Raw genomic sequence first — 14,604 nt, forward strand, 5'->3', positions numbered from 1 at the left:
TACAAAATTATCACAAAGTGTTGTCTAATTGAAAAAATATATATGGCTACACACACATGTGAATAGTTGTACAATCTCTAAGAAACAATGGTCAAGTATCCAATTCAAATGGTTAGCTAGTAGATTACATGATTACTAGGAACTTAGTGTACCCAAATGGTATGTTTGCTGTCTATAGCCATACGGTAAAACAATGATGGCAACAATAGGAACATTTGAATTTCATGCCCAGTAAGTTGAAATTTAGTACCCTTTCGTTTTGCATGTTTGTGTGTCAATGAGCTTAGGTATATTTTACTTCTTGTTGTATGAATCTTATGCACTGAAATGGCATGAAACAATCAATGTGCAATTCAAGTAGCTTAGCTAAAAATGCTAGAATTAGCATACTTTAATTGCCATATTTTGTTGTAGCCTAGCTCAAAATTAATCATCTGTTATGGCAACTTAGTATTTTTCTCATTATTTTTGCTACAATTACATTGCTCCATCTTACCAAAGTGCACATTTTGTGTACACTACACAACTTTGTTGTGTTGTGAATTGCTTGAATGTATGCTTGTGAGAAAACTATTTGTATTAATTCATCTACTGATAAATTGATAAACTAAATGTTGTATCAGATTATACTTAATCTTGCATATTTCTATATGTATGAAGGTTATGCAAATCTAAACCTCGTTGATCTTTTATCGTTGTTGACACATTTCCTAAGGAATACATGTAAGTAGACGTATTTACTATTGTAGTCTGTATTACTTCAAAAACGTCAACCTGTATGTCCAATTTATTATGAAATATTTTCACTTGGTCCAAGCTTGTTCTTCTATTTTGATTGCTTGTGATAGGACCTTTTCTTATACACACACTCCACGATATCATATATAATTTTATGTTACTATGAAATTCTCACAAGGAACTAGTTCATATTTTAGTAAGTTGAAGAACGAAGATGTGAGCTGTAGATTCAAGATAGTGATGTTGACAAGGTGCTGAAGCAACCAGAGGGTGTTGGGATTTGGCAAAGTTAGACACCCAGAATGGGATCTGGCAAGATATTGTCAGGGCTAGATACTTGCGTGATCAAACTGTTGCGACCGTGGGGCCTCGTTTCTCTGACTCACCCTGCTGGAAAAACCTGCTGAAAATTAAGAAATTATATATGATAGGCAGGAAAATACATGTGGGGGCTGGCAACCTGACCAGGCTTTGGAAAGATTCTATCAATGGGCTGGCTCCCTTTCAGGAACAATTCCCTCGCCTATTTGACATATGTGTCGATCAGAACTGCACTCTGGATAAAATGGGGGATGTAGTTTGTTCCAGCTTCTTTCGTAGAAGACTGGACTCAGATCTTATGGATCAATGGGCGAATCTCCGCGATCAGGTCCGCGGCATGCGCCTGTCGGACACCCCTGACTCTGTGTACTGGGGCCTGAGCAAATCGGGCAAATACACTACTAAATCTATGTATAAGTGGCTAAAAAAACCCCTTAGTCGGTGCAACTTTAGATGGATTTGGAAGGCTAAGATTCCGCTTAAAATCCAGATTTTCCTCTGGCAACTCTCGCAAGATGCTATTTTAACGAGGCAAGTGATGCGACAACGCAAGTGGCCAGGGAACCCAATGTGTTCCTTCTGCCAGCAAGTTCAAACCTCTCAGCATTTGTTCTTTGATTGTCCTGTTGCCAGGATTGTGTGGCGATCTATTGGAGTGACACTCGGGACTGACCTTTGTCCTAGAAACCAATGGCAGTTCTTTGTGTGGTGCTACTCCTTCCTGCCCGGATATGAGTCTTTTTATACTGTGGCCTTGGGTGCGGTTACTTGGTCCATCTGGCTAGCACGAAACAGTGCTACTTTTGAGAAGAAGATGATCAAAACTCCTTTCGAGATTGTTTTTAGGGCGGTTTCCTTTCTTATTTATTGGGCAGGTCTTCAGGGCGGGGACGACGTCAAACAACTTCGAGCAGGGGTGGAGATGATTCGCAACGGGACTCTGATGCTGATGAGGACCTGTGATGCGACTGTCAAGATCGGAGATTCGAGCTGATCGTCCCAAGCGCCATGTCCTGCTACCTCCTTTTTCTTGTTCGTCGTTAGTTGCCAGCTGTGCGGTTTACAAACTCCCCTGGAACTTACTTGTTCTCAAAGACTTGTGGCTTTTGGTTGCCTTCTGTAATAGGGCTAGTTGTATGGTGCTACTAGGTTTTCGCCCCATAGCACTCGTTTCGATGGCGGGCGAGTGCGGTGGGTTTCCTGGTAGTGCGTCGAACTCGCTCTCCCCTTCTCCCTGTCCTTAGACTCTCTCTGTTTTCCAGACTGATGTATTTCCGTTCTAAGTAATGGAAAGGGGGTTAGCCCGGTTCGAAAAAAACCAGAGGGTGTTGGAGTAGCTAAAGTATTGTGACTGATGTTGTTGGTAGGTAGTATGCACGACCAGTGGACCTGATAGGAGGCATGTTAGTGATAGTTTCGTTATCTCTGACCTTAAACTACCAACAGGTGGCAGACCTGCTAAGTAGATGCTTAATGGCCTGCAAGCTCAAAAAAAGAAAAGATATTACATCACACCCATGAAACATGGCACCCTGAATGACTTGGATATCCAAAAACCCATGTGTCGTTGAGAAGAATAACAACGTCGAGGTTGTCTACCAACTGTCCTCGTCACCCCTTCTCCTCGATAAAACAACTCTGACTACAACACAGACGGGGCAACCAAGACCCCCCACCTCGTACGACGCACCTGATCCATGTCCACCTAAGCGAAACAATCAATCGAACATGTTGAGATCTAGGCAACTCTGACCTCAGTAATGATACTTGTAGTGGAAAGTAGCGGCCCTTACACCAATAGAGCCCAACCTATCCATCGCATGACATTGCTGATGTTTTTACCCTGGGCCGCTACAATTCCAATTTGAAGCTCAATGACACACCTAATGGTCGACAATGAAGGACATTTCATGGCCCCACTTCACTAGTCATCACCATTGCTACCACATGAGTCGCAACACCACTAGATACGAGGCAGCCGCACCCACATTATCGCCCGATCGCCTACCGACTGCAATTATGGGAGCGTCCATCCCTCAAAAGTGTGAGTGATTTTCAAGGCGATGCTGCAAAGGGGAAAAACATCGCGCGTACGACGCTGTCGCCCAACCCAAATGTGTCTTAGGTTTTCACACGAGAGCCATATCCCAAGGTAGAACGGTTGAAGATAGTCCACGGTGGCGGCTCCAAGAGGACAACGGTGCCCATAGGTGCAACCACTACTAGTCGACAAGAGCAAGGGAGGCTTTCGCCTAGAGCATCTTGACAATCACCCTCACGTTGTTGACCAATGCCGGTCCAAACCTCCATAGTTCTACACCCCCTCTTTCTGTATCAATCCCGCCACCACCATGCAAAAATCACCTTTGCAACCTCGTTGGCAACAATGCCAACGAGCATCATGGGTGAGCTGATTTGGATTGTAGTAATATCTTTTTTCTCCAAAGGCCTAGGATTTATGATAAATCTAGGTAAGGTTTGTATAAGCAAGCCATTGTTATCCCGTAACGTCATAGTCCAAGGACTAAACACAGACGTAAATTGAGCGGTTGTAAATAATAAGAAAAATAGGGCAGAGCAAAGGTTTCACCGGTAGTTGTGTACACTTGCTTGGGATAAAAAATAGAAAGTTTACATCAGTATGAATAATAAATAAATACTTTTTATATAGATAAGTGCTACTTCTTGAGTTTGCGCTGGTTTTTTCCTTTAAGAGGAAAGAGTGATGCAGCAAAGCAGAGATAAGTATTTCCATCAGTTTGAGAACCAATGTATCAATCCAGTAGGAGGAACACCCAAGTCTCCAATAATTGCACCTACACAAACAAACAAATACTTGCACCCATTGTGATAAAAGGGGTTGTCAATCCCTTCACGGTTAATTGCAAGGATGAGATCTGATAGAGATATGTATAAAAGATAAGTAAGTCCAAAATAAAGTAAAGATAAATAAATTGCAGTAAGATATTTTTGTATTTTTGGTTTTATAGATCTGAAAATAATATGGTGGTAAATAGACCCGGGGGCCATAGGTTTCACTAGAGGCTTCTGTCTTGAAAGAACGCATACGGTGGGTAGACAAATTACTGTTGAGCAATTGATAGAAAAGCGCATAGTCATGATGATATCTAAGGCAATGATCATGAATGTAGGCATCACATCCGTGACAAGTAGACCGACTCCTGCCTGCATCTACTACTATTACTCCACACATCGACCGCTATCTAGCATGCATCTAGTGTATTAAGTTAACAAGAACGGAGTAACGCCTTAAGCAAGATGACATGATGTAGAGGGATAGATCCAAGCAATATGGTATGAACCCCATATTTTTATCCTTAATGACAACATACAAATACGTGCCTCGCTAGTCCTACTGTCACTGGGTGAGGACATCGCAAGATTGAACCCATCACAAATCACCTCTCCCATTGCAAGAAAGATCAATCTAGTTGGCCAAACCAAGTCAATATTTCGGAGAGAAATACAAAGCTAACTTAATCATGCATAAAAGAGTTCAGAGAAGACTCAAATAATAATCATAGATAATCTGATCATAAATCCACAATTCATCGGATCTCAACAAACGCATCGCAAAAGAGTATTACATCGAGTAGAACTCCAAGAACATCGAGGAGAACATAGTATTGAAGATCAAAGAGAGAGAAGAAGCCATCTAGCTACTAGCTATGGACCCGTAGGTCTATGGTAAACTACTCACACATCATCGGAAGGGCAGCAAGGTTGATGTAGAGGCCCTCCGTGATCGAACCCCCCTCCAGCAGAGTGCCATAAAAGGCCCCCAAGATGGGATCTCACGAGAATAGAGGCTTTCAGCGATGGAAAAGTATTTTTGGTGTGCCCTCTGGTTTAGGGGGGATATTTAGGTATTTATAGAGCTGGAACTAGGGTTAGAAGAGTCCCGAGGGGCCCAAAAGCCTTGAGGGTACGCCCCCTGGGGCGCGGCCTCCAGGCTTGTGGCCACCTCGTGGCTCTTCTGGCCTCCTCCCGAAGCTTCGTGGTTGTCTTCTGGTCTAAGAAAAAACCTAAAAAAATTTCGTTCCGCTTGGACTCCGTTTGGTATTGATTTTCAGTAAAAGACAAAAATAAGGAAAAAGTAGCAACTGGCACTGGTTAATAAGTTAGTCCCAAAAATAATATAAAATAGCACCAAAATGCATATAAAACATCCAAGATGGATAATATAATAGCATGGAACAATAAAAAATTATAGATATGTTGGAGACGTATCAATAAGTGGGTGAAGTTTCCTTGTGACACCATGATCAACTCCCTTTGAATCGAGAATTGAATGTTCCAACCTTGGCTTTAATCCATATCGCGGGGTTATCTTGGTTATTAAGGAAATACCAGACTAATGCAATAACATTTAATGACTTCACTTTGTCCCCCAAGGAATTAGGTTCGGCTACCGTACTAGCCTTATTATCACCGTTGTTCGGCATAACCTTCCACTCTTCCTTGCATGTTACCTCTCCTTGTGCCATTCTTTGGTGCCTCAGGTACCGATGAATCCCAGGACCGAGAACAAGAGAAGAAACACATCGTTGTGCAAAAATATAAAGGAAAATAGTACCATTGGTCCCTTAAGTGCGAGTACACAGGGTTGCAAAGCTACACCTCGATCCTTAGCCCAAGGGGATTACTCCAAATTGCAATTGAATCACAATCATAAGACATTGTATAAAGGTTTACTTGAAGATGCATGCTTGATAGCCTTAGAATGTTGCTAATTGCAATGTGATCTCAATTATAAGTAGAATCTAATGGAATATGGAGATGGTGGCTATGGCAGCGGTGAACATGAATATGACATCTGCTAATGTGGAGGCGAGAGAAGGCTTATGAGAGTCCTTATCGTTTACAATGTGTAGATGGGTAGGATAGGGTTTCAGAGTCCTTATTACCTTCTGCTCATGTCGAAGACGTGGCGGTGCTACTATTGGTTGTCTTTTATTCTGCCAACTTTGTTAACGCCCAATTTTGTATGGAATCATTCATATCCTTGGGTACATTCCATTTATGCTTTGATTTCCACCTAAATATGTCCCTATATGCATGGGATAGAATAAACAAGCAGACATTCCAATCTTTGAATTATTAGTGATTAGCAAACAAGTTACAATAATAAACTCAACAATATATATATATATATATGATAAAATGCGGTTAAAATGAGGGTAAAAATGCATATAAAATTCACTCATCATCCTCCTAATCTGGCCCACATATACCTCTATGCAGCTACAAGTGGCACTAGCGTGCATGTCCCATAGACATGGAAGGCGGCAACCACCTCGTCTCACCTGCCAGATCTAGCTCGCCACTACACCTCCAGTCGAACGACCGCCAGAGCTGCCGCTTGGCCAAGGTAGAGGGGGAGCACCGACCCACTAAAGGACGCCACTGGGACATCGCTGCCACGGATTTGCACTGCCCGGGGAGGAGAGAGCCTCCTCTACAATGAAGTGATCTCAATTATAAGTAGAATCTAATGGAACTAGATGATACTCCGCGCATTGCTGCGGGAATTGTAGTAAGAAAAATTAGATAGATTAGACAAATGAATTATAAATAATTTGGGTATACTTGTTAACCATTTGGTCTCTTGGCTAAACTAAAACAATTTGATTAGATCGAATTGAACAATGCACGACGGGCTAGAAAAATAGAACTATTTTCCCTTTTCCTTCTAAAATGCAAATTTAAAAACACAAAATGCAAAGCAAATAATGTAATTGCTTAGTAAGGTGCCTTCATTGTTATGATCTTCAATGTGAGGAAGCATACGAAATGTACTATGTGAAACGAAAGAATAATTCACAAAGATGGAGCACACATCAATGGTCATTCTGACTCCTTAACTTAGCTAACGAACTAACCCGCACACTCATGCATTGTACTGAGAACCACTAAGAAGCACACCGCAGAATAAATTACTCAAATCAGCAAATGTTATGACAAAAAGAACAACTAAAGGAAGAATCTTATTATCACGTGATTTTGGGACATGGCTAGGAAGATGACATCATTTGTGTATATGCCTTTCAAAATCTCAGTAACTAGATAACATATCAAATATATAATTTGATCGAGACATGGTACCTCTTGGAAGATAGCAAGACGACAAAAATGCATCCCAGCCTGCCGGGAGAAGGTCATAACTTTTTCTCATTCAAGTACACAAATATAGATTACTATGCTTGCTAAAGAAGAAGATAAGAGAAGAATATAGATCACTAAAAATTATAGATGTACAACTACGGAGTAGAGTTCAGAAAACGATGTGACATCTTCCAACGTATCAATGTAGGCTCATGAATCATATGGTATGTTCCCATAATGGTGACATAACCCATGCCCTCAGGAGTAGGTAATTTCATGCTTATATGTTGGTAAAATATTTTCAATAATAAAAATTCATTTCAGGGTGACACAGTTTGCTAAGTTTAGTTACATTGCATGATATCAAGATGGATTAGACACCAACACTACTGCAGGATGCTTCTAACGCAACACTACGACCAAAGACCCTTCGACGAAACTGTGTGCGATGCAATAATCGCAAATGGTGGTGTAAAAAACCTGTCAAAAAAGGTGCAAAATGTTTGCGATGACGGATGCATCAAACACGGTTCAGATTTTAGTTGCGTGTGCGATGCAGGGCATACGGTTCAGTTAAGTTAACTGTTTGCAATGAGGAGGAACAAAAGAAACTGGTAGCCAGATGAAGGTGTGTGGGATATACAACATACGGTTCACTCGGATGAACTGTTTGTGATGAGGAGGAACAACAAAAACGGGCAGCTAGATAAAGGTGTGTGCGATTGAGGGCATACGCTTCAGAAGGATTAATTGTTTACGATTAGGCAACATAATAGAAACGGTCAGCCAGACCAAAGTGTCTGCGATTGATGGCATACACTTCACACAGATGAACTGTTTGCGATTAGCCACAACAAACAGAAATAGTTAGACAGATCAACGTGTGTGCTCTAGATGGACACACATTCTAACTAAAAGAAGCGTGCACGTTGGTAATAACGAGCACGCACGGTTGTTGAAACAAGACGTGTGGTGACATTGCCTATTGCGGTGCACCCTATGGTGCAAACGCCACGTACGTGGCCGAGAAAGCGTGCCCACGTTACGCCTTCCGGGAATAGTGCCGCACTTAGAACCGTCAATAAATTTTGAGCCTGCATCCCATCACATTCCAAATTACTACCACGCTATATTTAATTGCAAACCTGTTCACACCAATCAAAACCTAAACGGTTTCCCACTTAGAAGCGTATTAGTACTCGGTTATAAATACTACTACTCCAAGATGACTGCACATTCCTCCTCAACTCCTCATCCACAAAAACAAACAAGTCATTCATCATCGTTCCCTTGCGTCTGCCATGGCCAGCGTGAGTTCTGGGTCGAGAGATTGCCACGAGGGAGAGGCGAGCATGGAAGCGGAAGCACGAGAGATGTTCCGCCTCGCCGCGAAAGCAGCCGACATGTCCCACCGCGTGGCCGTAGCAGCACAAAGGTCCCGCCGCGCCGCCGAAGCAGCACGGAGGTCCCACCGCGCCGTCAATGCAACAGAGTGGTCCGGTTGCACCGTGGAAGCAGAAGAGATGTCCCGCCGCGCCGCGAATGCAGCAGAGATGTCCTCCCGCGCCGCGGCGGCCTGCAAAAATGTCTCGCGGGCAGGCGATGACTCTTACAGGTGCATGCATGCGTTCGTCATAGCCAGATGGATCAGATCTCTGGCTGGGCGAGGGTGCAGGACGACATGAAAGCCTCGTTTGAACAGGCTACCGGCGTCATCCAGCAACTAAATGAGAGAAATGCGAAGCTCCGGGCCGAGCGCAACCTGCTGAGGGCAAAGATCGTCGGAAGTGCGGAGCAGGAGGAGGAGACCACTGCCTTGTTGAAGAGGACTGGCGTCATCGTCGAGAAACTTATGGACGAGAATGCCATGCTGCGCATCGAGCACAGAAGGCTGGTGGAGGAATCTGTGGATCCTCTCGAGCAGCATCTTGAGGACAAGAAAGAGCGCATCGCTGCTCGCTGCGGAGACTAGTTCCCGCGGCCCGCAGCAACGCATCAAGAAAGTAGAGATCAGCGAGCCAGATCGTTGTCTTCCTTCTTCTTTTGCCCTTGTGTATTGCGTGTGTTGCCGCATGTGGCTTTTTTAGTTATGTTTCTAAATATGTAAGACAATTATTATGCACTGTCATCGTCCTTATATTCATCAGTCTTACTATAAGTCGCATTCGATGCTATATAGGTCCGTCGGATCTTACATCAAGATCCGTGCAAAACTTTCTTTTCAGATTTTCTTTTCTCTCTCTTAAATCTCAGTCCAGTGAGACATAGCCACGTCGTGAAATAGGGGCTCAGGCGCCATTAATGGAGACGTTGGGAGGGAGGTGCGCAGTGGATAGAGGTCAAAGGGCTCTCCTCTCGATGAGCACGCGCAGGGGTCTGATCGCACACCTCCCGTACTCAAATAGCTACCCCACACGACACCTCCTAGCCAATAAAAAAAGGGACGCGTGGCGGCACGTAATTTGTAAGTAGAACGCCCATGGTTTCAATAATAGTTATGTTTCCGATTTGTAATGTGACAACACTTGTTCCAAAATGACTTTGTTGATTGCTAATGTGTGCGCCTTCGCAAATCGGACAGAAAAATTACCACATCATGTTGATGCCATGTCATGACACCATGCCAAGTTTCATGATTTTCAGGCGTGTTTTGCTTTTACAGGAATTAAAAAACCAAGTTTCTCAATATTTCCAGCCGAGCCACGACGCCCAGATGTTTGATTTCATTCCCATTTCTTGCATCGGACCTAGAAATTCACCCAAGGACGCACATGTGATTTTTCAACCAACTTTGGTGCACTGGAGCATGTGCTTGTAGTTCAAATTTGAATTATGCACATTAAATGCCCAAAAATTCAATTAATGTATAAAAAGGCCAAACGAACCCGGAATAATTCCAAAATTTAGCATGATACTTTAATTTGGTCTAATATACCTGTGTAAAAAATTAAGGCAGCAGAAGGCATTGTATGTCATTTCGCACATGGAGGTGACACGTTCCCTCTTGGAACCACGAGCCTTCTTGAGAGAAGCTCCGGTTTGCAAGAAGCTTATACCAAAGCTTGTCCCAATTCGGCCAAAAAATTACCTCAGCATGTTGGTGCCATGTCATGACACCATGCCAAGTTTCATGATTTTCAGGCGTGTTTTGGATTTACATGAATTAAAAAAATCAAGTTTCTCAATCTTTCCAGCCGAGCCACGATGCCCAGATGTTTGAATTTCATTCCCATTTCTTGCATGGGACCTAGAAATTCACCCAAGGACACACATGTGATTTTTCAACCAACTTTGGTGCACCGGAGCATGTGCTTGTAGTTCAAATTTGAATTATGCACATTAAATGCCCAAAAATTCAATTAATGTATAAAAAAGGCCAAACCAACATGGAATAATTCCAAAATTTAGCACGATACTTATATTTGGTCTAATCCACCTGTGTAAAAAAATTAAGGCGGGAGAAGGCAGTGTATGTCGTTTCGCACACGGAGGTGACACGTTCCCTCTCGGACCCACGAGCCTTCTTGAGAGAAGCTCCGGTTTGCAAGAAGCTTATACCAAAGATTGTCCCAATTCGGCCAAAAAAATTACCACATCATGTTGGTGGCATGTCATGACACCATGCCAAGTTTCATGATTTTCAGCGTGTTTTGGATTTACAGGAATTAAAAAACCAAGTTTATCAATCTTTCCGGCCAAGCAACGACGCCCAGATGTTTGAATTTCATTCTCATTTCTTGCATGGGACCTAGAAATTCACCCAAGGACACACATGTGATTTTTCAACCAACTTTGATGCACTGGAGCATGTGCTTGTAGTTCAAATTTGAATTATGCACATTAAATTCCCAGAAATTCAATTAATGTATAAAAAAGGCCAAACGAACCCGAAATAATTCCAAAATTTAGCACGATACTTCTATTTGGTCTAATCTGCATGTGTAAAAAAAATTAAGGCGGGAGAAGGCAGTGTACATATGTCGTTTCGCACACGGAGGTGACACGTTCCCTCTCGAAACCACGAGCCTTCTTGAGAGAAGCTCCAGTTTGCAAGAAGCTTGTACCAAAGCTTGTCCCAATTCGGCCAAAAAAATTACCACAACATGTTGGTGCCATGTCATGACACCATGCCAAGTTTCATGATTTTCAGCCGTGTTTTGGATTTACATGAATTAAAAAACCAAGTTTCTCAATCTTTCCGGCCGAGCCACGACGCCCAGATGTTTGAATTTCATTACCATTTCTTGCATGGGACCTAGAAATTCACCCAAGGACACACATGTGATTTTTCAACCAACTTTGGTCTGGAGCATGTGCTTGTAGTTCAAATTTGAATTATGCACATTAAATGACCAAAAATTCAATTAATGTATAAGAAAGTCCAAACAAAGCCGGAATAATTCCAAAATTTAGCACGATACTCATATAGTTCTATGTTGCCTCTGTAAAAAATCAAGGGGGGGGGGGGGAGCCAGCGTATACCGTTTCGCACACAAAGGTGACACGTCCCCCCTTGGGAACCACAAGTCTTCTCGAGAGAAAGCTCCGGTTTGCAAGAAGCTTATACCCAAAAACTTGTCCAAATGTGGCCATTTTTTTTACCACAGCATGTTGGTGCCATGAAATGACACCATGCCAAGTTTCATGATTTTCAGGCTAGTTTTGAATTTACAGGAATTTAAAAATGAAGTTTCTCAATGTTCCCGGCCGAGCCACGACGCCCAGATGTTTGAATTTCATTCCAATTTCTTGCATGGGACCTATAAATTCACCCAAAGACACACATGTGATTTTTCAACAAACTTTGGTGCACTGGAGCATGTGCTTGTAGTTTAAATTTGAATTATGCACACTAAATGCCTAGAAACTCAATTAATGCATAAAAATGCCAAACAAACACAGAATAATTCCAAATTTAAACACAACACTCATGTAGTTGCATGTTCACTGTACATAAATGTTCTAGCATACACTTCACCATCCTTTCCCTCCGTAACACCATTTTTTCTATCAAAACATAATGAAAAAAATCAGGTATACCACAAACAGTTTACTAGAAAGAATCGTGTGGGACGCGATATAAAATATCTTGGCGCACCGTCTTGTTTGGCTTACGCGGGAAGCTAGCTTCGTCGCCTACCGTCCATCGCCCCCGCTTGAACCACACTTGTGCGTCAGTTTCTCGTGGCACCGAGCGAAATTTTTCTGCCACCACAGAAATATCTATCTCCCCGCCCCCTCCCTCCCACCAAAAGCCACATTTCCACTATTCCTCCTTGCTTTCCAAGTTCAAACCTTCACTGCTGCTTACTGGCAGCTCAGCCTCCTCGCTGGCGACCCTTCTTCTTGCAGTGCCGCTTCCTCGCCGGCTACCCTTCTTCTTGCAGCGCCGCCTCCTCACCGGCGCACCTTCTTCTTGCAGCGCCGCCTCCTCGCCGGCGACCCTTCTTCTTGTTGCGCGGCCTCCTCGCCGCCGACCCTTCTTCTTGTTGTGCAGCCTCGTCGATATGGTCAGGTAATCCATGCTACCTCTTGAGCATGCGTTGGTTTTCCCTTGAAGAGGAAAGGGTGATGCAGCAAAGTAGCGTAAGTATTTGCCTCAGTTTTTGAGAAAGAAGGTATCAATCCGGTAGGAGACTACTCGCAAGTCACCTAGTACCTGCACCAACAATCAAGAACCTTGCAACCAACGTTATAAAGGGGTTGTCAATCCCTTCACGTCCACCTGCAAAAGTGAGATCTGATAAAGATAATAAGATAAATATTTTTTGGTATTTTTTTTGTATAGATTGGAAAATAAAGATTGCAAAATATAAATAGTAAACTAGAATTATAGATCGGAAACTTATATGATGTAAAGTAGACCCGGGGGCCATAGGTTTCACTAGTGGCTTCTCTCATGGTAGCATATATTACGGTGGGTGAACAAATTACTGCCGAGAAATTGATAGAAAAGCGCATAGTTATGAGAATATCTAGGCATGATCATGAATATAGGCATCACATCCATGTCAAGTAGATCGAAACGATTTTGCATCTACTACTATTACTCCACACATCGACCGCTATCCAGCATGCATCTAGAGTATTAAGTTCATAAGAATAGAGTAACACATTAGGCAAGATGACATGATGTAGGGGGATAAACTCAAACAATATGATATAAACCCCATCTTTTTATCCTCCATGGCAACAATACAATACGTGCCTTGCTGCCCCTACTGTCACTGGGAAAGGACACCGCAAGATTGAACCCAAAGCTAAGCACTTCTCCCATTGCAAGAAAGATCAATCTAGTAGGCCAAACTAAACCGATAATTCAAAGAGACTTGCAAAGATATCAAATCATGCATATAAGAATTCAGAGAAGAACCAAATATTGTTCATAGATAATCTTGATCATAAACCCACAATTCATTGGATCTCGGCAAACACACCGCAAAAGAATATTACATCTAATAGATCTCCAAGAACATCGAGGAGAACTTTGTATTGAGAACCAAAGAGAGAGAAGAAGCCGTCTAGCTAATAACTATGGACCCGAAGGTCTGTGGTAAACTACTCACACATCATCGAAGAGGCTATGGTGTTGATGTAGAAGCCCTCCGTGATCGAATCCCCCTCTGGCAGATCGCCGGAAAAGGCCCCAGATGGGATCTCACGGGTAAAGAAGGTTGCAGCGGTGGAAAAGTGGTTTCGTGGCTCTCCTGGATGTTTTTAGGGTACAAGGGTATATATAGGCGAAAGAAGTACGTCGGTGGAGCTACGAGGGGCCCACGAGGGTGGGGGGCGCGCCCTCCTGCCTCGTGGCTGCCTCGTTGCGTCTCCGACTTCATCTCCAAGTCTTCTGGTTTGCTTTTGGTCCAAGAAAGATCATCGCGAAGGTTTCATTCCGTTTGGATTCCATTTGATATTACTTTTCTGCGAAACCCTAAAATAGGCAAAAAAAACAACAGAAACTGGCACTCGGCCTCCGGTTAATAGGTTAGTCCCAAAAATAATATAAAAGAGCATATTAAAGCCCATTAAACATCCAAAACGGATAATATAATAGCATGGAACAATAAAAAATTATAGATATGTTGGAGATGTATCAGCAGACAGACCGATCGACCGGTATGTACACAGACAACGATACGTACGCTTCAACCGGGTGGGTCCCAGCTGTCATGGAGGATAAAGACACACTTTCTTGCGTGCGAAGATATAGCTGATGGGTCTCAGCTGTCAGGGGGAAGAATCATTTTTTTGCCCGTAATAAGGACGCACTTCCTTGCGTGCAAAGATGTAGCTGGTGGGTCCCAGTTGTTAGGGGGAGAAAACATTATTTTTAGGGTAAAAAGGATGCAGTTGCATGCATGTGTCCATGGGCGTGGTGCGTCCCCACTGTCAGCCTCTCCACGTAAAGTCATCTTCCGA

Source organism: Aegilops tauschii, chromosome 2 (genome assembly GCF_002575655.3).
Source record: "Aegilops tauschii subsp. strangulata cultivar AL8/78 chromosome 2, Aet v6.0, whole genome shotgun sequence".
NCBI classification, from domain to species: Eukaryota; Viridiplantae; Streptophyta; class Magnoliopsida; order Poales; family Poaceae; genus Aegilops; species Aegilops tauschii.